General features: G+C 42.3%; 1 protein-coding gene across 5 annotated transcripts in view; it reads right to left on the bottom strand.

Moving 5' to 3' along the window:
• The window catches only part of G3BP2 (G3BP stress granule assembly factor 2), an 84609-nt gene that overhangs the window by 18859 nt on the left and 38844 nt on the right, over positions 1–26906 (bottom strand). For 2 of the 5 annotated variants that reach the window (XM_045998215.1, XM_045998219.1), the window contains exon 1: positions 14424–14646. The exons of 2 other annotated variants lie outside the window; for them this stretch is intronic. The gene's annotated coding sequence lies outside the window, so the exon portion shown is untranslated. Of the gene's footprint in view, positions 1–14228; positions 14364–14423; positions 14647–26906 lie in introns of those variants that run through there. One more of the 5 variants, XM_045998217.1, reaches the window with a different exon arrangement.

Genomic DNA, 26906 nt, shown 5'->3' with positions numbered 1-26906 from the left:
TTTTTAAAGATTTTATTTATTTGACAGAGAGAGACACAGCGGGAGAAGGAACACGGTGGGGGGGGCCTCCCGCAGAGCAGGATCACAACCTGAACAGCTAAGCCACCCCAGGAAGCCCACCCTGGGTTTCCTTTAAACAAAAAACTTTATAGCCAAAGATAACCTGCCATAATCATTACAACTGTGATAATGTTTTTAAATAAAAATTAGGAGGGACACCTGGGTGGCTCAGCTGACTTCAGCTCAGGTTATGATCTCAGAGTCCTGGAATCGAGCCCTGAGTTGGGGGGGGGGGTGTCCACACTCAGTGGGGAGTCTGCTTGTCCCTCTCCTTCTGCCCCCACCCCGGCTCTTGCGTGCTCTCTCTCTCTCATGTAAATAAACAAAGTGTGTATAGATAAACCATGGCAGAGCCTACAGGCAAGATTGTAGCTCTATACAATCCGAACAATTCCCAATTCAACTTTCACATCATGCTCTATTAGGTTTTCTCTCCTTTTAAAACAGTCTTGAAACAATATACAAAACCCACAAATCTGTTAAAATTTTTATACCTCACTTGCTTTCAAAAATAATTTACTGCTTTCAGTGGCAAGAAGCCTTCCAAGCAGTTCAAGGAGATGGAAGAGGAAGAGAACATTTTCCAGCAGAAATAAAGAAGAAGCTGGAGAAGCTCGAGTGAAGGCGATGTGGAAGGGTCCCCAGGCCGCAGGCGAAATTGAGAAATCTGGCAAAAAGCAAGCAGTTCCTTGTGTCTCCATCAGGAGATGGTGACCCCCTATTTTCATTGCTGTTTAAAAACATCTGGATTCGGGGTGCCTGGGTGGCTCAGTGGGTTAAAGCCTCTGCCTTCAGCTCAGGTCATGATTCCAGGGTCCTGGGATCAAGCCCCACATCGGGCTCTCTGCCCAGCAGGGAGCCTGCTTCCTCCTCTCTCTCCCTGCCTGCCTCTCTGACTAGTTGCAATCTCTATCAAATAAATAAATAAAATCTTTAAAAAAAAATCTGGATTCTCTGCCATTTACCTCTGTTGCCACCTACAGCCAGAATGAAGTGTTGTGTCAGAGCTGTTGTACATTCAAGAATAAACTTCGGGGGGCGCCTGGGTGGCTCAGTGGTTTAAGCCGCTGCCTTGGGCTCAGGTCATGATCTCAGGGTCCTGGGATCGAGTCCCGCATCGGGCTCTCTGCTTGGCAGGGAGCCTGCTTCCCTCTCACTCTCTCTGCTTGTCTCTCTGCCTACTTGTGATCTCTCTGCCTACTTGTGATCTCTGTCAAATAAATAAATCTTAAAAAAAAGAAAAAAAGAATAAACTTTGGACAAGAAAAAAAAGGGAAAAAAATCCATACAGTGGGACTCATCATCTTGTCTTTACTTCCTCTTACTCAGCCATTGCTACCCTATAGCTTTTAAGAGTAAACCCAGACGAGGATCCTGCCAGTCCGCTTTGCAGTCTTTGTTCTACCTCGAATTCTGTACCACCTACAATTAAACCCTTTTTTCAAAAAAGAAAAGAAAAATTTAATTCGCAAAGCAGAATCAGATAGTGTCATTTCAGGGGCCATTAGTTCCCCAGCAAACCTAAAAACTTCAATGAAGACTAACAAATCCCGAAGCATAAATGAATTCTCATTTGCTACATTTAAAGTAACAAAGCTAAACAACATAGTATTTTTATTTTGAATGATGGTGAAGTGTGAAGAACAGTAGATTTATCTAGTAAAATTTTTTAAAATAAAAAAATGTGAAAATGAATACATACTTTAATACTGCAACTGATGCGAAAATAACACTAAGACGTGGGAAGATACTAACTTATCCTCTAAATAAAATAGCTACATACAAAACCGTTTTGTTCAAATGGTGAATAAAAGATAGGCTATTAGGGACTGGCTATGGATTTGGAGATTCCCATGTTTTTCTTCTTTCTCTTCCTTATTCCCAGATTTTCTACAATGACACTTTGTCATTTATCCCAAATCCGCCATCACATTTATAAAGGATAGATTTACTTACCATTTTTGTCACATACATGTAACCAAAGTAAGAACAAAACAAAACAAAACGCAGTGAACACATGTATCAGTATCAAAGAAAGGTCAAAATACACTAAAGACTTACTGTAAAAACATCTGAGACGCTTTCAAATGCCCACCACCTATACACTGTGTGTATATAATCACGAAAGTGTGGTGGTCACATCATCAATACACATCAGAGAGACAGGAAAGGTAGACACACAGTGAAGGCAACTTCTACAAGATTATTATTCAATAAATTATTCAAAGGAGGTAACTTGAAAAGTGAACCTCGGGGGTGCGTGGGTGGCTCAGTAGGTTTAAGCGTCTATGGCTCAGGGCTCAGGTCCTGATTGGGATCTAGCGAGGTGGCAGGCTCCCTGCTCAGCGGGAAGCCTACTTCTCCCTCTCCCACTTCCCCTGCTTGTGTTCCCTCTCTCGCTGTCAAATTAAAAAGAAAGAAAGAAAAAAGAAAAGTGAACCTCAAATGGTGGGTGAGGTAAGGCAATACTCATCTGGTAAAAGGCTAAACAAAAAGCTATACAGAGTCTAGGCAGAGTCCATTTTTAGGCATAGGGAGGCTTCCACGGGGAATGACAAAACAAAAAGAAGTTACTAATGGATGGCGCTACAATTTATACTTAAATATAACTACTTACAAAGCAGTTAATTCTTCACTACTAACTGATTTAAGGTGAGTCAGAATTTAGTGGGCTAAAGTATACGTGGTGGAAATTAATCACATCAACCAGAAAATAATGATATTAGAGGCAAAAGGGAAAAAAGTAACACCTGACTTATCTGTTTTTTAATGACACACTAATTTATTTGTCTACACAAACACCTGCATCTTGCCCATCTTCCCATTTTCTCCCCTAGAGTAGGAAAACTAACAACGCAATACGTAAGGCATCAGAGAAGCATTAGGATGAAATTATAAATGAATCGGGGGCTTGGGTGGCTCAGTGGGTTAAGCCTCTGCCTTCAGCTCAGGTCATGATCTCAGGGTCCTGGGATCGAGTCCCTCATGAGGCTCTCTGCTCAGCAGGGAGCCTGCTTCCCTCTCACTCTCTGCTTGCCTCTGCCTACTTGTGATCTCTCTGTACAAATAAATAAAAATCTTTAAAAAAAATTATAAAGGAACCACCCTTCATTTGGGTAGCTGCAGGAAGTTAAGATTGGAAAATTGAGTACTATAAAGTGTGCATTTATAATTCACACACAGCCATGTATATAAGAATCTGGTTAGGAGAAAAAACAAAAGATCCAAATCACACATTCAGAATAAATATGATTACAGGAACAATTGTGCTGTTTTTATTATTCACAGCAAATTACCCAACTCTTAGGTAAGCAAATCTGGGATGTGCGTCTTTCCACTTCTTTTTTAAATAATTCCCTCTCTGTTTTTCTTTTTCTTTTTTTTTTTTTTTTAGATTTTATTTGAGAGAGGCCATGAGGAGAGGGAGAGGCAGCGGGAAAAGCAGGCTCCCTGCTCAGCAGGGAACTGGATGTGGGCTCAATCCTGGGACTCTGGGATAATAACCTGAGTGGAAGGCAGACACCTGATTGTGCCACCTAGGCACCCCTAAAATGTTTTTAATTTTTAGAAAATTAAAACCATTTTTAAAAAGATCTTTATTTCTTTGAAAGAGAACACGAGGGGGCGGGGAGAGGCGGAGGGAGAGGGAGAAGCAGGCTCAGGGAGCCCAATACCATGCAGGGCTCGATCCCAGGATCCTAGGATCATGACTGAGCTACAGGCAGACGCTTAACCAACTGAGCCACCCAGGTGCCCCCCATACCACACCGAACATGGGACAGAAAAAGATTTTAACTAGCTAAGGCCATGAAAAAGTTATGACCTATTTGGATCTTAATTTTCTAATTTGCAAATTGAGATATGATCTCTGGTCAAACCTACCAGACTATGCAATACAACAAAGACAGCCAAGACTAAAAGATACTTATGTGCAAAAGAATCTCCTTCATTTGGTTGTTAGCTCTAGCACCTTCAAAAATAAGAGCAATTAATGGGGCGCCTGGGTGGCTCAGTGGGCTAAGCCCCTGCCTTCGGCTCAGGTCATGATCTCAGGGTCCTGGGATAGAACCCTGCATAGGCTCTCTGCTTAGCAGGAAGCCTGCTTCCCCCGTCTCTCTGCCTACTTGTGATCTGTCAAATAAATAAATCTTTTTAAAGAAAAAAAAAAAAGAGCAATTTTCTCCTAAAATCTTTTTAGATGAAGTAAAATTACATGTATTAAACCCCACTTTTCCCATGAACACTTGAAAATCTGAAGATTTCTGTCACACTGGGATGCATACTGTAAAATGTACTTTTCTTTGTTAATTAAAAACAATCAGTCCTTTTTATTCATCCAGATACCAACATGATTGTATCTGGTTTCCCTCACTATTTAGAGTCTCAACTACTTCAGAGATCATCATTCTACTTTCCACCTTTATCCCACTTAAAATCCCCATGTATCACGTATCTTCATCAACATCCTTTAATTCATTCATTTTTTTTTTAAGATTTTATGTATTTATTTGACAGACAGAGATCACAAGTAGGCAGAGAGGCAGGCAGAGAGAGAGAGGAGGAAGCAGGCTCCCCGCTAGACAGAGAGCCCGATGTGGGACTGGATCCCAAGACCCTGGGACTATGACCTGAGGCAAAGGCAGAGGCTTTAACCCACTGAGCCACCCAGGTGCCCCCTTTTAATTCATTCTTGTTTCTTAAAATAATTCCTCTCCCTTTGCCTAGACTAATGCCTAAAACATATCTACTCCAGATCTCCTGGGAAATTGCTATCAATTACCACTATCTTTTCTGAATCTCTTAGTACAACTGAGAGGAAGTGGAGGAGAGAAAGAAAAGTAAACATATACACAAGAAAGAAAAAAAGTCACACTGGGCTTCATCCTATCATATACTGTGATTTCAAATAACTTAAAAAAAAACCAAAAAACTGTCATCAACCAAAGGAATTTTTGGTTCCTTCTCTGACTAATAAAACTTCAGCTTTTAGTTAAGTACTTAGGTTTTTTGCTTACTTCCTGGTTAAAAGTAAGTTTTGGTGAATCACTAGTATAATAGAGCTGCCCACAAAGCCAACAATCTCAGGCTACAACACAGATGTAATGTCTAAAATGAACTGACAATTCTTCTTTGTAAAAGTTAAATACTGGCTGAACAGTAGTTAGGTTCAAAAGGTACATTTAGGTTCAACTTAATGCAAAAATAACCAGAATAGAGCTACTTCATAAACAGCCAGTTATTGTAAGTATTTATTCCAGAGACTGACTAAACAAGTTAGCAGAAATATAGTATAATAATCTATGTCTAACAACATTAGATTAGGTTGTTCCAACACTAGGATTCTAAAAGTCTATTAAACAAGAACAAAGACCGTTGATTCCTACTCCAATACTCATTCCATAACTTCCTATCTGTAATGACTGAAATTCTATGCATTTTTTGGGTACCCCTGAAAATCTTTCTTGGTTCTTCTATAAACTATAACTGTCTTTCCTTTGAATTCTCAAAGTACTTTGAGTCGTCTTCATGGCACTTTATTAATCACATTGTTCCCTAAATTACTAACTGCATTAATCTTCCTTAACTCTCCTCTCAAATATAATCTGAGCTCTCCCTTAAATATCATTCTCTGAAAAGTCACGATTTTTAAAAATTGATGACCATTACTTTATTTCCATCTTAAAAGCTTTTCTCTTCTTCTCTCCTCCTAGTTCAAAATGCTTGCATCTTTTAATAGCCAGCATTCTCTTAGAGCTGCAAATGGGCTCATCACATTCAAGCCACAGGACAATCTTCTTTGTAGTTTTAGCATTTTTCCGGAAAATCCGCTTAGTCTGCCCACCACAGCCACGCTGCTTCCTGTCATAACGCCACTTTCCCTAGGCATAAAGAAAATCTTTGCCTTTCTTGTACTGTGTCACATTGTGGGGTTGATGCTTGCCACACTTCCTGCACAAAGTCCAGTGGGTTTTCATGTATGCAAGAATACTGGCACGGAAAGCTGGAAAATCACAATTCTTAAAAAATCCAGTGACTTGGGGCGCCTGGGTGGCTCAGTGGATTAAGCCGCTGCCTTCGGCTCAGGTCATGATCTCAGGGTCCTGGGATCGAGCCCCGCATCGGGCTCTCTGCTCCGCGGGGAGCCTGCTTCCTCCTCTCTCTCTGCCTGCCTCTCTGCCTACTTGTGATCTCTCTCTCTGTCAAATAAATAAAATATTAAAAAAAAAAAAAATCCAGTGACTTCCCAGTCTTCCACTTGTCTGCATTAGCATTGTTGATAACCTCCTCCTCATGCTTCTAGATTTCTACCACAAGGCAACTTCTCACCAAAATGTAGAAGTTCTCAAAGTTCTGTCTTCTAACCTGGCAATTTCAGAGACTAATGGCTTTAGCTCTCTTTTATCTACCTAAATGCAAATCTAGTCTCTACCATGAACTCAAATTTTACATTTTAACCCCATGCTGAATATCCATACATGCCCTCACAGGTTACCAATATATGCATCCCTCAAAATGCTTACGGTATTTCTGTTAATGATGCCACCATCTTCTTGGGTAGAATGCTCAGTCCTAAGTGACTTTCCTTCTTTAAGCTTCAAACTGTGAAATCCTGACAACTCAAATGTCTCTCAGAATTTGTCCCATTCTTTCCACTTCCACTGAATTTACACTCTACATCTTCCTCTAATCTTCCAAGCCTCTTTATCATGTGCAGAATACATTAACAGACTAAAATTCAAACACCTGCATTTAATTTGAAGTATAAGGCACGTGACAGAAATCCAGTCTGACATTCATGGTCCTGATAAATTCTGCAAATTTATCTCCCATCACACTTTTCACCTCTGTAACAAATTCTGTGTTCAAAGAACACTATGCCACTGACCACCATTCCCTGAACCTGCAACTTTCATTCTTTAGGCCACTGTCTTATTTCATTCAACCTAAGATGGATGAATAGGCAGGAAACACAAATTTTTCCAATATTCAATGAATGTCTACTACATATGTATCAGAAACTATTCAAGGAAAAAGGACTTGATCTGCTGCTCCAGAGAAATTTAAAGTCCAGTGGGAGACAAAATTCCTACACACAACTATGTGATAAATGCTACAGCCCTATCACAAAGAATATACCATTTGAAAACTGGAACAGGCGTAAAGACTGGACATGCAAAGAATAAAAACTATCTCAAGCCAAAGCTAGAAGAAAATTTTTAGGGGATGACTATCTCCTCAAAACCTCACGCCACCAAATCCTGCCCCTGTTTTACTCTTCAAAAACTTGCTCAAGATCTCATTCCAATTCTACCTCTGGTTTTCCTAACTAGGGTCCACCACGCAGCATTAACCATTTCTTCCTCTTAGTACGGCGGGTGTCTTCTTTAGCTCTTATTAATGCACTCAGTCCTAACAATGTATGTACAAGAGCACAGGCACGTCCCTCTCCTATTTCGAAGACTCCTCCACGCTAGTGCTAAAAGCGTAAGCCCAGCAGTGTTATGCTTCCAAGAGATACTCAAGACATAATCTTTGCAGCATCCACCATTGCTGTGCACATAATAGGATTAAAAAATCTGCTCAGCAATTCTGATACTAAAGCCCTAAAAGAAGCAACAACTAAACTACAAAGATACTTCAATAGCTAATGAATAAAACTATGAAGGGATGTTAATGAATAGATTAAACACATTAAGCATGCAATTTCAAATGATCTTTATTTTTTTTTAAGATTTTATTTATTTATTTGACAGAGACAGACACAGCGAGAGAGGGAACACAAGCAGGGAGAGTGGGAGAGGGAGAAACAGGTTTCCTGCCAAGCAGGGAGCCAGATGCGGGGCTCAATCCCAGAACCCTGGGATCATGACCTGAGCAGAAGGCAGGCGCTTAATGACTGAGCTACCCAGGCCCCCTCAATCACTGGGGCACTGGGATGGCTCAGATGGTTGGGTGTCTGCCTTCAGCTCAGATCATGAGCTCTGGGATCTGGGATCAAGCCCCATGTCAGGCTCCGAGCTCAGCTGGGAGTCTGCTTCTCCCTTTCCCTCTGCCCTTCCCCCTGCCTGTGTTCTGTATCTCTCTCTCTCTCAAATGAATAAAATCTTTTAAAATAAAAAATAAAGTCCATCAGCTACAGTCCTGTGCTTATTTATATGTACACAGTCATCTACAAGAATACTTACTACTCCTGTAATATGAAGTCAGAGAGTTTTGAGATTAAAGGTCCAAACAAATCAAGTATAGCAGTTTTGGCACAAATAATTTTAAGAACTTTGAGAAATTTTAGAAATGCCCCCCAAATGAGCATTACAACAGACCCACACAATATAGCCAATTTCTTTTCAAAGGTAATTTTATCTTTTCAACAAATGATGAGGGGACAACCTGACATCCGCACATTAAAAACAAAAGGAAGTCTGACTCATACTTGGCACCCACGTACAAAAATTATTTTGAAATGGGACCACAGACAAATGTAAAACCTAAAACTCTAGGTTTCTAGAAGAAAACTTTTCTAGCCTTAGGTTAAGTAAAGATTTTAGATAAGATACAAAAAGAAAAAAAACCCCTGCAAATTGGACCTCCATCAAAATGTACAACTTTTCATTTAAAGTGATCATTTAGAAAATGAAAAGACAAGCCAGTCTGAAAAAAGTATCTGTAGAATACATACCCAATAAAGGATTTGTATCCAGAAAAAAACCCAATCTTGCATAACTTAAAAAAAAAAAAAAAGCATTACTGAAAGCTAAAAAGTTGGCATTACCTGATTCTACTGATAGAACATTCCATAAAATGCAAAACTATACGGTTAAATCAGATCAAAGGCTGAAGGTAGAAAAGGACTATAAAGGAACAGGAGGGAACTTCTGGGGTAATGGGACTATCTTACTATCTTGATTGTGGTTGGTCGTGGTTCCATGACTCTAGGTCTGTCTAAAGTCATTAAACTGCACAAGAAGAGTGGTCTCTACTAGTAAATTATTCGTCAACTTTTAAATTTAGCAATACAGGGCACCTGGGTGGCTCAGTGGATTAAGCCGCTGCCTTTGGCTCAGGTCATGATCTCAGGGTCCTGGGATCGAGCCCCGCATCAGGCTCTCTGCTCTGCAGGGAGCCTGCTTCCTCCTCTCTCTCCGTCTGCCTCTCTGCCTACTTGTGATCTCTCTCTCTGTCAAATAAATAAATAAAAATCTTTAAAAAAAAAAATAAATAAAAATAAATAAATAAATTTAGCAATACAATCATGCTTCATTATGTCAATCATTTCATGAACATTTATGGAAAACTCCTTAATGCAATGTAAGAGAACCATGATACCTTGAAATCAAGAATATCCAGTTCAAAAAAAGGCAATTTATTCAAAGTGGACACATTTACTTATAAAATTAACAAAAATGAAAATTACTGGTAATATCCAGTACTGTTAAGGGTGTGGGTTAATGGGCTCTTTCACAGAGTTGGTGAAAATAAAAACTGTCATAACCTTTGGAGATGTAATTTTATGGTTTTAATAAAACTAATTAAAAATGAAAGCATATAACCAATAATTCCACCACTAAGATACACTACAAAGAAACAGATATGCAATTTCACAATGATGTATATTCAAAGTTGTTTCACTGCCACAAAAGAAAATAAAGCAGTCTAAATGTCCATCAACAGGAAAATGTAAAGCTATAAAATAGAAAATTATGCACTCATTTAAAATAGGGGAAAATAAAGTTATAAATGTGGACAAAATACTGTCCGCAAAAGTAATAATCAAACTGTAGAATAATTTCCAAACCCCATCTTTGGAAAAAAGCATGATTTAAAAAAACAAAACAAAACAAAACAAAAAACCTCATGGGTCCAGAGGAAAAAGAAAACAATGCAAGCTATATACCAATTCTTAACACCACCGGCAAAACATTAAATCCTACTCTAAAATGGCTAGATCAACATAAATCATAAAATCTAACTATTACTGTTAACTTCAAACACCTGGCCGCAACCACAATTATATAAACATCAAAACACACAGTCAAAAATTCACTCTTTGGGGAGCCTGGGCAGCTCAGTGGGTTAAAGCCTCTGCCTTCAGCTCAGGTCATGATCCCAGGGTCCTGCCCCGCATCAGGCTCTCTGCTCCGCGGGGAGCCTGCTTCCTCCTCTCTCTCTGTCTGCCTCTCTGCCTACTTGTGACCTCTGTCTGTCAAATAAATAAATAAAATCTTAAAAAAAAAAAAAAATTCACTCTTTGAGGAGCCTGGAGTGTCCTGACCACCATTTATAAAGAGTGGTAACTGTAGCATCTTTGGTCAAGCAGTTTGGGGGTGGGGGAATCGAGACAGGAACTTCACTCTGGGCAAATTACTGACGTGAAATTTCACGTCATATTTTGATGGCCATTTCAATGTTTTGAAAAAATAGCCAAAATGAAAATTGCTGAGAAGCTGAGATACTATGTCACCTTATAAAACGAAAACAACAAAAAACAGGAAATAAAAAGAAAATTACAAAAATTTTTAAATCTACAAAAGTCTTGTTTCAGCACTGTAAAGTTACATGTACTATATCTTGATTTCTATAAAAAGAATAAGATCTCTAGGAACAGGATGCAGTTCTTTATTATTATAATAAAGAAACTATGTTACCAAAGGCTATGGTCTATGCTGGGACACAACTTATCTCTACTATTGGATACTTAACTCCCTTTCCCCTCTAGAGCCCCTTACTCAGAGCTGGGGGGTCACACTAGTCAGGCCCAGGCCATTTCTCACTGAGCCACGGACTATTCCCAATCTCCACACCTAACCACATATTAAAACTGGAACTTTCTGAAACTACAGAGGTCTTCACCAATCAAAACAGCAATGAACCTTTTTAAGATTTTTTTTTTTTTAAGATTTTATCCACTTATCTGAGAGAGAGAGAGAGAGAGAGAGAACACACGCAGGGGGAGTAGGAAAGGGAGAAGATCCCCACCAAGCAGGGAGCCCAATGCTAGGCTGAATTTCACATGACCTGAGCTGAAGGCAGATACTTAACCACTGAGCCACGCAGGCACCCCATAAGATTTTTTTTATTCTTAGGTAATCCCTACATCCAACGTGGGGCTGGAATTCAGAAATGTGAGATCAAGAGTCCCATGTTCTACCAACCCAGCCAATCAGTCGCCCCCAACGGTGAATAGCTATTTAAAGCAGAAACCTTCAGAGCACCTGGGTGGCTCAGTGGGTTGGGGCTCTGCCTTCCACTTCCTGATCTAGGGGTGCTCCAATGGAGCCCAGTGTTGGGCTCTCTGCTCAGCAGGGAGCCTGCTTCCTTCTCTCTTTCTGCCTGCCTCTCTGCCTACTTGTGATCTCTCTATCAAATAAACAAATAAAATCTTTAAAAAAAAAAAGGAGAAACCTTTAATTTTGTTGTGGCAGACCACAGAATGAAAATATCACAAACAAGATCTAAGCACCAGTGGTAGCAATAAATAAAAAGTAGCTGTAGATTAAGACTTTTCTCAGACCCCAAAGTGAAGGAGGCAAACTTTGAAGTTCAGAAGCTCTTAAAATTGACCAAGCATTATGAAAAGGAAAAGCTGTGCCATGAAAATAAAAACATATATTTATATATTTATATTACCCTTTAAAGTTTAACAAGTAACCTACATATCTCCTTGAAATAGATAGGATATTTAACTTCATTTGGAGAAAAGGAAACTGATGGTTAGAGAGCCTAAGGAAAGGAGTTTAGAAGGTCCCTCAGTTATAAGAGGATTTTAAATCAGGTCTCCTGTCTCTAGTGGTATTTTCACTACACCTGGTTAAGAACAAACACTTCAAAAGAACAGCTATGGATGCAAATATAAAAATCTTTTGAAGTTCAACTGCTAGCTTATTTGATACTGTTGGGATAAGTGAAAAAGGAGAGGGCAGTAACGGAATACAAAAAAAAAAAAAAAAAATCCAAGAGTCATCCCAAAATATCCACAGTGATATACCAAAATAAGGTAAACTATCTAGAAATTAAAAGGTATGAATAAACTGAGGATATGAACAGCCGTCAAGAAACAACTTCTATTGCTTCTGAAGCCAGTCCAGAGTTCTGGGATAAGAACCAAATTTGTCCTAGCAGCTCTTAAACAAGTGTCAATCAATGGAGAGTAACTAAGTCATGTTTGTCAATTAAATTCTACTGAATTTAAATTCAAAAGCAACCCTTAAGTTTGCACCTAGGAAACCCAGCCTTGAAAAGGGGTCATTCTCCACCTCAGAATCAACTCAGTGTAAAATGTGGCAAGTCTTCAAGTAACCTGAGAGAATTAATGTTAAATCCTTATAGAGTAATCAACAGCAGCAATTTCACAGGATAAAGAAAGCTGTTAAGAATCTAAACACACCAAAAACAAAACAAAACAAAACAAAAACGAATCTAAACACACCATTAGTATTTACAGATTTTCAGCCACTGATATAGAAGTTTTCGTTTTTGATTTCTCATAAGCAAAATATGGGTAAAGAGTATTTCCTGCTAGCAACAGGGCCAGTATCACTGAAAACTCGAGAATCAAACTACTAGTGGACACTAAATCAGAATATCAAATTATTTAAAGACTTTATTTCTTCTCCTTTCTTCTACGTCTGATTCTTAAGTACCCCACAAATATTCTGGTTCTCTCCACTCTTAAGACTTGTTCACCACTAATATTTCAACCTGAAATGTTTAAAAACCGGAACCATAACAACTCTTAATAAGCAACCCATTTGAAGTCCTTATCCTCCCAATTGCTTATAGCATTTCAGAATTAAACAGCCTCTAGAGACTAAATCATAACACAGGAATACACGTGACTAATCCCCCAAATTCAAGAAAAGAGGAAGGTAATATAGCCAAAGAAACTAAACATAATCCAGTTCTTATAAATTCAAACTAATCATACCGTGTATCTTTGAAAACCAGGAATTCTGGACATCAAAAGGACCACTGGATACTTACAGGGCCAAGCGTTTACTTAGAAACTTTGTTCACATGTCCAAGGCTATATTAACTGCCAAATATGGAGCTAGGCAAGGAATTCCCATCTTCTTTCCCTCTAAAATGCGGGGCTCCCTAAGTGCAGCTGATGGTTCCCGGTTCCAGGTACAGGCAGTGCTAGCAAATTGGAGGACTAGCACGGTGTGTAGAGCCTTGAACCTAAACACAGTATTTTAACCCAAGTTGAAACCTTAACTGGGGGGAGGGGGGGTCAACTCTGCTATCACCGCAGCTTCGGTCCACGAGTTTTGTTGTCGTTGTTTTTTAAAAGGAGCAAAGGCACCTACCCTCAAAAAATAAATAAATAAAAATCTGTTGAGAAATTAGGTATGCCTTGGGGGGAAAAAATTGATCCATGCGGAAAACTAGATGCAAATCCATATTCGCTCCAAATCGGCACAGAGCCATCTTAAAAAATCTGCTTTTAAAGACGCAGATAAAATTCTATCAGATTCGACGAACATAAATCAACACAAACTAGGAAGCTCGTGCTCTTCCCGTTGACCATCCTTCCCACCGCCCCCCCCCCCCCAAGTGGGGGAACAGGAAGAAACCCATTTCCCAAAGCACTCAAACATCTTTCCTATTCCTGGGTCAATACGGAATTGTCTGCATAAAAAGAGCAGAAAGAAGATGTACGTTAGATACAGCCTGGGTTTTTGAACACGTTAGGGATAAACCCCCGGGGTGGGGGCGGGGGGCGTCCAAAGACCGCGGAACTCCAGGTACCGGGTAAGCAAAGCGGCGGCCGCCTTCACACCCGGATTCTGTGTCGGTGCACAGAAATGGTGCCCGGAGGCCGCTACTTTCGCATCTGCGTCGCTTCTGCCTCCGCCGACACAGCCTATCTTCCCCTCCCCCACGGGCGGGGCGGCGACGGCCTCCCCGCTCCCCTGAAACCGGGAACGAGAGACGCAGGCGACTCGGAGACCAGGCTGGTGGGCTCCCCACCCCAAGACCTCTCCGGAGAGCCTGCTCCTCCACGTCCCGCATTCAGGCTGCACCAGCGCGCCCCCGGGAGCTGCTGCGGCCCCGTCCCCGGCTCGCCACTTCATCTCCCACAAATCCGGGCCCCACCTGTGCCCTCCGGGCCCGCCGTCCGCAAGACGCGCGCCGGTCACCTCCCTTCCCACGCGGCCTCCCATCCTCACCTGAGAGGGAAGGTTTGGCTCCTAACGCGCGCAAACGGCAGCGCAAGCAGCCGGCGAGAACAATGTCTCTCTCCGCTGCGACCACCTCCGACACTACGGCTCCCGCACAGGACGGCTGCCTCGAGCCGCGGCGCGCGAACGGAATGTCCCCTTCCGACCACCACACCGACCTCCCTTCCCGGCCCCCGTACACACCTCCAACCAACAGCGGCGGCGGGTACGTCGCGCGGAGGTCAGCAGGAGAGTCGCCGAGGACCGGCCGCAGCGGATTCTTCTCGCTCGCCGCCCCCTCCCTGCGACGAATCTCAAGCCTCGGAAGCCGAAGAGCCGCGAGCTCGTCTCCCTTAAAACCACCTCTTCCCGGGCGCCAGGCGCTGCGGCGAGCGACAAGGAACACGGACGTCCCGCCCCCTTTGCCGCCGCCCCCTCTTATTGTTTTACCCCTGCCGAAAGGGCTGGGGAACCCCCCAGCACGGCTTCAGCCAATCACGCATCTCCTTCGCGAGCCGGACCCAACCCTCTCGCGTTTCTCTGCGGAGCACGCGCAGAACGCCGCCGCGCTCACGTACTCTCGCGCCCAGAAAGCCGGGGAACCGGAACCGGCCTGAAGCCGCGGCGAGAGTCCGCTGATTTGACGTCACAAGGAGGCTGCCTCTCTGCTGCCCTACGGCGCCGGCCTCGCAGCCCTTCGAGACCGCGACCCGACGGGAACCGGTTGGCTGCAGCGCCGTGTCTTTGGCGGCGTGTGCTGGAGAGCGAGATTTCTGGTCCCTTTCGGTCCTTAATGTTAAGAGGGAAGGACTCGGTCCTTTTCTCTCTGAACCAGATGTCTGCAGGTTGCTGCTCCAGACCAGAAAACGCAGCCAGTGGTTTCAGCTGTTTGCACCCTAAACTCACCTACATTGTGTATGACCCATCCTGGGAAATGGAGGTATTAAACGCCACCGAGAAGGTCAAATTCACCCTAACGGCTGAGCGCAGTGCATGTCCTGGAGCCTGCTAGGTGCTAGGCCCTGCGATGTAGGGAAACAGGGGCGGCCTGGACAGAGGGGGAAGGAATCTATTTCTTTGTGTGTGTGTTTTGTATTTAGCTGTGGCTAAATACATACTAAGCGTTTTACATGCTAAGGCTGCTAAAAGGCCGAAATCCCAGGAGATATCAGGATTACAGCCCCGTCCTAGATCTAGGCCCACACTTGGCCCCCGGGCATAGCTGGGAAAACACTAGACACTGACTCTCGTGACCTTGATTCATGGAAAAAGCCAAATCTCCTGACAGTCAAGGAAGCCGCTTCGCACCTTCGTTCTGGCAATGTTGCTCCCGAGAATACCAAGACAGCAGAGGCAGTTTGGGAAGGAAGGGCTGAGAAAATGATGGAAGATATGAAAGGGCAATTAGAAAAGGAAAACACATTTATTACATGCCCATGTACCAAACATGATGGGGGAATAGACATTTCATCAGTTTCAAGAACAGTTTTAAGGTATTTTCCACGTGTGAAAAACTACACTGTTTTTACCTTAGGTTGCTTACTAATTTTGTTACATGAAGAGTATTTCAGCAGACTATAACTTTTATGAAATGAACTTTGACTTTCTTTTTTTCCTTTGAAGCATAGCATGAAGGTTTCCCTTTAAATCTAATACTAATGTACCAGGCATTCTTCAAATTACTTTATGTAATTGTTTAAGGATAACAATAACCTTGTAGAGTAGTTACTATTTTATGCCCATTTTACAGATGAGGAAGCTGAAGTTTAGAGAGATCAAATAACTTGCCAAGTTCTCACAGCTACAGCTGGGTGGAGCTGGGACTCAAATAAGCAGTCGCCATCACACTCCATGCCCTTAACCACAGGCTGTAGAATACTGTCACAGTATTAATTGCCACGATTTATTTATCTCCTCTACTGCTGATTGATATTTTGATTGTTTCCAGATTAGGGTTCTTTTTTTTTAAGATTTTATTTATTTATTTGACAGAGAGAGAGATCACAAGTAGGCAGAGAGGCAGACAGAGAGAGAAAGGGAAGCAGGCTCCCTGCCGAGCACAGAGCCCAATGCAGGGCTCCATCAGAGGACCTTGAGATCATGACCTGAGCCGAAGGCAAAGGCTTAACCCACTGAGCACCCAGGCGCCCCGAGTTTGGCGTTCTTATTCACAACCATTGTTCTTCCTGATAATGGATCCCAGTGCATAGATACAAGTTTCTCTAGAGCAGTGTTTCTCAGAAATTAACTTACATCAAAATCACCTGGAGTGCTTGTTAAACCACAGACTGCTGAGCCCCACTCCCAGGGTTTCCGATTCATCAAGTCTGTGTTGAGGCCTGAGAATTTACATTTCTAACAAGTTCCCAAGTGATGATGCTATTGCTGCTCTCTTAGCCACACTTTAAACACCACCTGGGTGGCTCAGTCGGTGAAGCACGCAACTCTTGATGTCAGGGCTGAGAGTTCAAGCCCCATGTTGGGTGTAGAGATTACTTAAAAATAAAAATCTTAAAAAAAAGGGGGGGGAGGGTGCCTGGGTGGCTCAGTGGGTTAAGCCTCTGCGTTCGGCTTAGGTCAGGATCTCAGGGTTCTGGGATCAAGCCCCGCATGAGGCTTTCTGCTCAGCAGGGAGCCTGCTTCTTTCTCTCTCTCTCTCTTTGCCTACCACTCTGCCTGCTTGTGATCCCTCTCTCTGTCAAATAAATAAACAAAATCTTAAAAAAAAAAACAACAAAAAAAAAAACACTGACCTATGGCATGAGTTGGCAAACTTACACTGTAAAGGACCAGAGAGTGAATATCTTAGGTTTTAAGGCCCACAAGTGGTCTTCAGTACATATCCCACCCTACTCCCTTTAAAATCCTTTAAAAATGTGGGATGCCTGGGTGGCTCAGTCAGTCAAGCGGCTGCCTTCCACTCAGGTCATGACCTAGGGTCCTGGAATCAAGTCCTCCATCCGGCTCCTTGCTCAGCAGGGAGTCTGCTTCTCCTTTTTCCTGCCACTCCCACTGCTTGTGCTCACTCTCACTCTGATTTAAAAATGAAATATTAAAGAATAAATATAAATAAATAAAATCCTTTAAAAATATAAAAAAACAGGGCCATCTGGGTGGCTCAGTCAATTGAGCATCAGACTCTTGGTTTTGGCTCAGGTCATGATCTCAGGGTTGTGAGATGGAGCCTGGCCTTGGGCTCAGCACTCAACAGGGAGTCTGCTTGAGGTTCTCTCTCTCCCTCTTCCTTTGCTCTTCCCTCCACTCGGGGGCGAGCTCTCTCTAAAATAAATATTTTAAAAAAGATTTTATATTCATTTGAGAGAGAGAGAGACAGAGCACAAACCGGGAGAGGCAGAGAGAGGGAGAGGCAGACTCCTGAATGAGCTGGGAACCAAACACAGGGCTCAATCCCAGGACCTGAGCCAAAGACAGGTGCTTAACTGACTGAGCCACCCAGGCCCCACTAAAATAAATAAATCTTACTAAATAAATAAATAAATTCTCTCCCTTTGCCCCTCCCTCCTTGCACTCTCTTGGAAAAGAAAAACAAAAAAGAAATACTTCTCATTCTCTCTCTGAGATAAATAAACAAATCAAAAGAAACATTTTTCACCTAGCTCTAGGGCTATCCAAAAACAGGCCTCAGGCAACCCCTGCTCTAGCATAAATACCAGTAAGTGAAAAAAGATTCAGCTATCCTCAATTTTAGTAAAAAATCATAAACTGTTTTCAAAAGTGATTTTTACTTCCTAAATATCTCTCAAGTCTGTGCCGTTTGAATGCCTCTCCATACTTACAGCCTCTGCCCAGTTCAGGACCCTTTCATCTCTCCAGAATGATTCCAGTAGTCTCCTAATATCCCTGCCCTTCAAATACAACCTCCATGAAACACTCTCTCCCCTAATAGACTGTAAGCCAGGGAGAGCAGTATGAATTGCATTCATTCAGTGGCTCAAGCCAAAAACCTTTAAGTCACTCTTGACTCTCACACCCCACGGCTAATCATCATAAACTTCTATTCCCTCTACCATTAATATTTAATCTGGATCAAACACTTCTCATCACTATTGCTACTATTATCATGGTCCAGGCCACCATGGCCTAATGCAACAGCCTTCCATTTGGTCTTTTTTTTTTTTTTAAGATTTTATTTATTTGACAGAGAGAGAGATCACAAGTAGGCAGAGCAGCAGGCAGGGGTGGGGGTTGTGGGTTGCAGGCTCCCTGCTGAGCAGAGAGTTCGATGCAGGGCTCGATCACAGGACCCTGAGATTATGACCTGAACCAAAGGCAGAGGCTTAACCCACTGAGCCATCTAGGCGCCCCCCATTTGGTCTTGATGCTTCCATGCTTATGCCTCTACAGTCTAGTCTCACAGACGCAGCAACCAGATCCTTTATAGCTACAATCAGATGACATTTTCCAAACCTTCCAAAGGCAACACAATAAAAAACCCCAAGTCCTGGGGTGCCTGGATGGCTCAGTCGTTAAGCATCTGCCTTTGGTGAGGGTCATGATCCCCGGGGTCCTGGGATTGAGCCCCCCATGCATCAGGCTCCCTGCTCTGCCTGCTGCTCCCCCAACTTCTGCTCACTCCCTCTCTGTCAAATAAATAAATAAAATCTTTAAAAAATAATAATAAGTAAAATAAAATTCCAAGTCCTGACTGGCAAACGAGACCTACCTGATCTAGTCCTTAAGTTTTTCTCTTCTGCAACCACTCTCCGAGTCATATTTCCTGCCCCAGGGGTGGATCTTGGCTGCGAACCTTTATCAAACGTCTGTGAAAGATCAAAGTGAATCGCATCTATCGATTTTTCCAAATACTCCTCCTGAAACATCACACTCAAGTATTCTAAAGATGAGGTAGGTGTGATTGTCTCCTCCACAAACTATCCTTCTTAGAATTTGAGTTAACCTAATGCTGCAATAGTCTACCAGCTTGTCTAAGCTGTATCTTGTGGTTATTTTGTATTCTCTATATATTCTGTAGTTCCTAGAGTCTCTTCTAGACTTCTTCCTAAATAAACAGAAGTCAATTGGAAATGTATGGGGCACCTGGGTGGCTTAGTCAGTTGAGCATCCGACTCTTGGTTTGGACTGGGGACATGGTCTCGTAGTCATGGCATCAACCCCCGTGTCAGGCTCTGCACTGGGCAGGGAGTCGACTCGAAATTTGCTCCGTCCCTCTCCCGCTCACATGCTCTTACTCTTAAATAAATGAATAAATAAACAAAATAAAACCTAAAAAATGTTCACATACATGTGTTCAAATGGTGATCTACGGGTTGCCTGGCAGAACGTCCACTTAATTAACAAATGGGATTCTTTCAACTCCTGGGATTCATTCATTTCACAGCCACCACTGTGTGCCAATACATCAGGCAGGGCACTAGGCTGGGCATAAGGCAAAAAATAATTGAAACTTAGTGTCTTCAGGGACTGGGGAGCGGGAGGGGGGAAGAGAAAAGAGAGAGTGAGAGGAGGAAAAAGAGAAAAATAGAACAAGACAGCCAGAGAGACACCATAAAAGAGGGAGACTCGGAGAAAGGCAGTAGGGAGACAATGACCACAGATGGTACTGTTAAGTGATACTGCGCTAAGGATACCAAACAGCACTTTGTACTTGTACACAACACTGAATTTTTCCATTTATAATTTAATATCTGATGTTTTCCTCCTTGTATATACACATGCCCTGTAAGTTCCACAACGGAGGATCTGTTGTTTGCCTCTGCAATCCAGCACGTGGTACTGGCAAAGTGAAAGTGCTGCCCTTGGGGCGCCTGGGTGGCTCAGCCAGTTAAGTGTCTGCCTTCAGCTCCAGTCATGATCCCAGGGTCCTGGGATCGAGCCCCATGGCGCACTCCAGGCTCAGCGAGGAGTCTGCTTCTCCCTCTCCTCTTGCTTTTGTTTTCTCTGTATTGCTCTGTCTTAAATGAATAAAAATCTTAAAAAAAAAAAAAAAAAAGGGGGGCTGCCCTAGTCTCCGTGAATTGGCCGAGTGATCATTTGAAAGCAGAGGGCACAACAGTCTTTGTCCTGGGCACCTGGTATTTATGATGTTTTTGCCCTAACTTCTGAAACAGTATATGATTTGTAGATTTCTGTTCTTTCTTGATAAATAATAATAGTAATTTGAAGACTCTAGATTTTCCCGTGCTTATAGTTTAGGCCACATCCCATAGGTTCTATTCACTACTATTGTTATTCTAAGTAGTTTGGAAGTGTAGTTTACATTCACTTTTTTCATTCAGTTACTGTTGAAAGAGAGGTAACTAAGAATGTCCAAATAGTTTTAATTTTAATTTATTTTATTTTTATTTTATTTTTTAAGATTTTATTTATTTCTTTGACAGAGACACAGCGAGAGAGGGAACACAATCAGGGGGAGTGGGAGAGAGAGAAGCAGGCTCCTCCCTGAGCAGGGAGCCCCAACATGGTGCTCTATCCCAGGACCCTGGGACCATGACCTGAGGCAAAGGCAGATGCCCAACAACTGAGCCACCCAAGCACCCTAAATACTTTTAATTTTTAAATTCAATTTTTAAATTTTTACTTGTTTGGTTTGTGAGTATGACATGTACATTTCTGTGCTTTGTGGAATTGTTGAGATTTTTCTTTGTGGCCTAATACAGGTAGAAGTTTTGCAAGTTGTCTATAACACTCTAGTCTATCGAAAACATCTACTTTCACTGCCTCTTAATATCCTTTTCTCTTCCTAGTGGTTTTTACACTTTTAACTTAATTACATAGGAGCACCTCGGGGGCTCAGTGGGTTGAGCCTCTGCCTTCCGCTCAGGTCATGATCTCAGGGTCCTGGGATCAAACCCCGCATCGGGCTCTCTGCTCTGTGAGGAGCCTGCTTCCCCTCCACTCTCTCTCTGCCTGCCTCTGGGCCTACTTGTGATCTCTCTGTCAAATAAATTTTAAAAATCTTAAAAAAAAAAAAAAGAATGAAATAATTTCATTGGTTCTGAAAAATTGCAAAAATAAATAAATGAATTCTCATATGCCCTTCACTTACATTCCTCAAACATTAGTTTTTACTACACTTGCTTTATCATTCTCATTGTCTCTCTTTCTCCCCCTTGTTCTCTCCCTCCGTCTCTCACTTTCTGAATCTGCTCATCTCCTGTAGCCTGTCAATTCCCCGAAGACACTACCTTGCAAGTGTTTTTGCCTCATTCTGTGTCCGGTACTGTGCTCGATACACTGGCACTCCATGGTAGCTACTGAGTGAACAAATCCAGGAATTCTGAAGGAACCTGTAAATGGTTATTATGGACACTGTCAGACAATTGGTAGATAGTCATGTAATCACTGTCTACAAAAGAGCATCTATGAAGAAACTCTAGTTTAAATTTTTTCTGACACGATGTCCCTTTACCACTAAACATTTCAGTGCATATTTCTTTTCTTTTTTTTTTTAATTTTACTTATTTATTTGACAGAGAGAGAGATCACAAGTAGGCAGAGAGGCAGGCAGAGAGAGAGGAGGAAGCAGGCTCCCCGCTGAGCAGAGAGCCCGATGTGGGGCTCGATCCCAGGACCCTGAGATCATGACCCGAGCCGAAGGCAGCGGCTTCACCCACTGAGCCACCCAGGCGTCCCCTCTGGTGCGTATTTCTTAAAAGACAAAGACATTCTCTTATATAACTGCAATACAATGATCAAAATCAGAAATGAACATTTATACAATTCTATAATCTATAGACATTCAAATTTCATCCATTGTCCAACTAATACTCTTTATAGCAAAAGAAAAAAAATTGTTTTCTGGTCCCAGATACAATCCAAGATTACAGGGGCACCTGGGTGGCAGATTCGGTTAAGCTTGCACTCTTGGTTTTGGCCCAAGTCATGATGTGAATATTGTGAGGTCGAGCCCCACGTTGGGCTCCTCACTGGCCGCAGAGTCTGCTTGAGATCCTCTCTGCCTCACCCTCTGCCCTGAATATTCTTCCAAATATTTTCTTTCTTTTTTAAATTTATTTATTTGTTAGAGAGAGAGAGAGAGAGCATGCGCGTAAGTGCACAAACAGGCAGAGGCGGAGAGAAAAGCAGGTTCCCTGCCCAGCAGGAAGCCCAATGCGGGACTCGATCCCAGGACCTTGGGATCATGACCTGAGCCGAAGGCAGTGGCTAAACCGACTGAGCCACCCAGCCGTCCCTAGAATTTATTTATTTATTTATTTGAGAGAGAGCACGAAGGGGGGACAGAGGGGAGAAGGACAAGCAGATTCCCCGCTGACTGTGGAGCCAAGGTGGGGTTTGATCCCACAAACCTGAAATCAGGACCTGAATCAAAATCAAGAGTTGGAAACTTAACGGACTGAGCCATCCAGGTGGCTCTATTCATACTCTTATAGAAAATAATATATTAGTTACTTAATTCAATACTTTCTGACTGAACTGATGGCCAGCTTAGGTCTTCTCTGAACACTGATTCAAGAGGAAACCCTTCATTCTTCATCTCTTAGCCTGCTCCATTTGTGTTCATAGCACTTCTCACTACCTGACATGTATCATTTGGTGGGTTTTGTTTGTTTGTTTGTTTTTTAAGATTTTATTTATTTATTTGACAGAGATCACAAGTAGGCAGAGAGGCAGGCAGAGAGAGAGGGGGAAGCAGGCTCCCCGCTGAGCAGAGAGCCCGATGCAGGGCTCCATCCCAGGACCCTGGGATCACGACCTGAGCCAAAGGCAGAGGTTTTAACCGACTGAGCCACCCAGGCGCCCCTGGTGGGTTTTTTAAAATTAATTTTTTGAATTTTTTTATTAACATATAATGTATGATTAGCCCCAGGGGTACAGGTCTGTGAATGGCCACGTTTACACACTTCACAGCACTCACCATAGCACACACCCTCCCCAATGCCCATAGCCCAAACTTGGTGGTTTTTAAAAATTGTTGGCCTCCCCAATCAACTTTAGTTCCATGAGGGCTCAAATTTGGTCTGTTTTGTTCAAAGATGTAGTGCCACAAAGGAGACATTAAAAAAAATAATTAGTGAAAATATGTGTGTATATGTGTGTGATATATATAAAGACAGATGGAAAGAAGTGGGATCATAATTAAACATTATTTTGCAGGATATGACTTCGTTCCTGACAGTATAATTTGGGCATCCTTTTATGTTAGTACATTTGTCTGCTTAGCGTTTTCCCCCCCAAGTGGTTACATAGATGAGGAATGACTTTTTAAGCTTAGAGGCAGGAGATTCAATTACAAAGAAAATTATGAGGATATAACCAAAATAAATATGAGCTGTGTACTTGTACGATTCTGTCACAAATTTGATTCAAAGGGCTAATAAAATTTGATAAGAAATCAATATGAAAACCTAGTCAAGCCACCTGAGCTGGGTGGCTCAGCTGATTAAGCATCTACCTTTGGCTCAGGTCATGACCTGAGAATCCCTGTATTGAGCGTTGCATCAGGTTCCTTGCTGAGCAGGGCGTCTGCTTCTCCTCCCTCTGCTCCTTCCCAGCTTGTGCTCTCTCGTTAGCTCACTCTCTCTCTCAAATAAATAAATAAAATCTTAAAAAAAAAAAAAACCTAGGGCGCCTGGGTGGCTCACTGGGTTAAGCCTCTGCCTTCCGCTCAGGTCATGATCTCAGGGTCCTGGGATCAAGCCCGATATCAGGCTCTCTGCTCAGCAGGGAGACTGCTTCCCCCTCTCTCTGCCTGCCTCTCTGCCTACTTGTGATCTCTATCTGTGAAATAAATAAATAAAATCTTAAAAAAAAAATCCAAAACCTAATCAAAAAACATGTAAAGGATGTCCAATTCATAGAAAAAAGTACATAGCATTAAACACATATGAAGACCTGTTAAAATGAAAAAAGGGCAAACCATAAATACATGTAAATATTCGTAAATGCAAACATCCAATATGCAAAACCAAGCCTCTTTGTACACTTCTGTTGCAGGTAAATGTTAATTCACCCTTTAAAAAAAGTAATTTGGCAAGATATATCAAAAACTTTAAAATGTCTGTACTTCTTAAGCCAATAATTCCACTTTTAAGTATATATCCCTCTTAGAATATGCACCAAGAAGTTCACCATGGGGATGCCGGGCTGGCTCAGTTGTCCGAGCATGTGACGTGTGAGTTCAAGCCCTACATTGGGTGTAGAGATTACTTAAAAATAGAAACTTAAGGAAAAAAGTTCATTGTGAGGTTATTTATCACCATTTAAAAACTTGAGGCATCTTAAAAATAGATTTCAAAAATTAAAACTGGAGGCATTTTAAATATCCAAAAATCATAGTCTGTAGTCTAGAAAACAAGAATGGAAGTGACTAATATGTAGAAATTTCTAGTCTCCATCACAGTTTAACATGTCTGGCAAGAGTAAACTACTCTTAATGTTTAATTTAATTTAATTTTTTTTTTTTTTGGTGGTACTTTTTTTTTTTTAAAGATTTTACTTATTTGTGAGGGAGAGAGAAAGAGAGAGAGAGTACAACAGAGAGACAGCGCAGAAGGAGAGGGAGAAGCAAGCTCTCCACTGAACAGGAAGTTTAACACGGGGCTCAGTCCCAGGACCCTGGGATCCTGACCTAAGCCAAAGGCTGATGCTTAACTGACTGAGCCACCCAGGTGCCCTGATTTTATTTTATTTTTTTATTTTAAAGATTTTATTTACTCATTTGTCAGAGAGAGAGAAGAGAGAGAACAAGCAGGGGGAGAGGCAGGCAGAGGCAGAGGGAGAAGCAGACTCACACTGAGCAGGGAGCCCGATGTAGGACACGAACCCAGGACCCTGAGATCATGACCTAACCCAAAGGCAGGCGCTGAATCAACTGAGCCACCCAGGCACCCCAACCTAACAGGATCTTAAAACACCATTATCACCATTTTGCTGATGAAGTGAGTATATAAGAGATGACTTTTCAAGCATGTTTCAAGGCCGTAGGACCCCAAAATATGGCATTGGGGGAGTGTCAAATCCAAATCCTGAAAAGATACTCGTTTTTCTTGGAAAGTAGCTTTATTCATCACAATTTTAGCATTCCAGCACTTACATGACACTTAAGCTTTTGAGACAGGCACAACAAATGTCTTGGGCTGGCAACCAATTCAGTTAGTAAGGATTAGGATGCCAGGAGCTCGGTCTGGGCTTTGGAGCCAGGCCACCTGGATCTGAATCCTAGCTTCACTTCATCCCTTGTTAGGTATATTACCTACGTATTTTACTTCTGGCAGGATGCTTAACTTTTCTGTGCTTCAGTGTTTCTCATCTGCAAAATGGGAACAATAATATTTATCTTATTAGCGCACTGTGAAGATCAGACATAAAACATCAACCATGCCTGGCCCATAGGTAAAGCCTCAATAAACATGAGCACTGAATGTTTGGTGCTTAAAAAAGCATATGCACCAATTGCTTTCAACGGATTCCTTTTTCCTTGACTGCTCATGGATTTGCTTGGGTGTAAAACTTACATTTGTGTAGCACTCCACAGTTTTCAAAACAATTTTTTTTAATTTATTTATTTGACAGATAGAGATCACAAGTAGGCAGAGAGACAGGCAGAGAGAGAGAGGAGGAAGCTGAGCAGAAAGCCCGATGCAGGGCTCAATTCCAGGACCCTGGGATCATGACCCGAGCCGAAGGCAGAGGCTTTAACCCACTGAGCCACCCAGGCGCCCCTCAAAACACTTTCAAACACAATTCACTTCAGTTTCACAAGCAATTAACAAAGTAGGCAAGTTACGCAAGGCTAAATTAAGTGGCTAATTTAGAAAGAGACCCCAGAATCTCCCCGGGTTCCTGCCGCTGTTTAATATCCCACTGTTCAATGATGAACCTCAGCAGCCTCGGAACAAGCCTTCCTGATGGAAAACATCTTATTTGGGAATTTTCAGGGCCCTCTTGGGGAAGTTGGCTCCTTCGCAAAGCTTTCTGATGCAAAGAGAAACCTGTTCCCAGGAGTAGGATGAATCCATTCCTTTTAGAAGAGAATAGGAGAAAGGCTATTATGGCCTGATGAATGAATCAAACGCTAATTTCCTCTGAAATCTTTCCATCCATTATCCTTGTAAAGCCTGGGACAGGCTAGGGTCTAAAGAAATGTTTTTCCTCTGCATTTGATCATTGTGTTAAAATATGTCACCTGTCCAGAAAGGTGCATAAAACATTTGAGTGACCCACCCATTTGTTAAGGATAAAATGTAACAATGGGATTGCCTGCAGTAGATGCTGGGTGTTAGTTACCTAATGGGCTTGATTGTACTGTTAAAGTCTTCAAGCAGGGGAGATTCTAAGTACTACTGGCTTGGGAGAAAAAAGGCTGCAGACTTGAGGGAGGTCACTTCTTCAGAATTTATTTATTTATTTTATTTTTTCAAACATTCCATTTATTTATTTGAGAGAGAGCACAAGCAGGGGGAGCAGAAGAGAGAGAAACAGCTTCCCCGCTGAGCAGGGAGCCCGCTACCCGGCTTGATCCCAGGATCCTGACCCAAGCCAAAAGCAGCTGCCCAGCCAACTGAGCCACCCAGGTGCTCACTACTTCAGAATTTAGATGAAAATTTCATCAAGCCAAAGGGGCGCTTGGGTGGCTCAGTGGATTAAGCCTCTGCCTTCAGCTCAGGTCATGATCTCAGGGTCCTGGGATCGAGTCCCGCATCGGGCTCTCTGCTCAGCAGGGAGCCTGCTTCCTCCTCTCTCTCT

The sequence above is a fragment of the Meles meles genome, chromosome 2 (genome assembly GCF_922984935.1).
Source record: "Meles meles chromosome 2, mMelMel3.1 paternal haplotype, whole genome shotgun sequence".
Taxonomy (NCBI): domain Eukaryota; kingdom Metazoa; phylum Chordata; class Mammalia; order Carnivora; family Mustelidae; genus Meles; species Meles meles.
The sequence above is the reverse complement of the archived record's forward strand: the minus strand, read 5'-3'. Positions and strand labels throughout refer to the sequence as shown.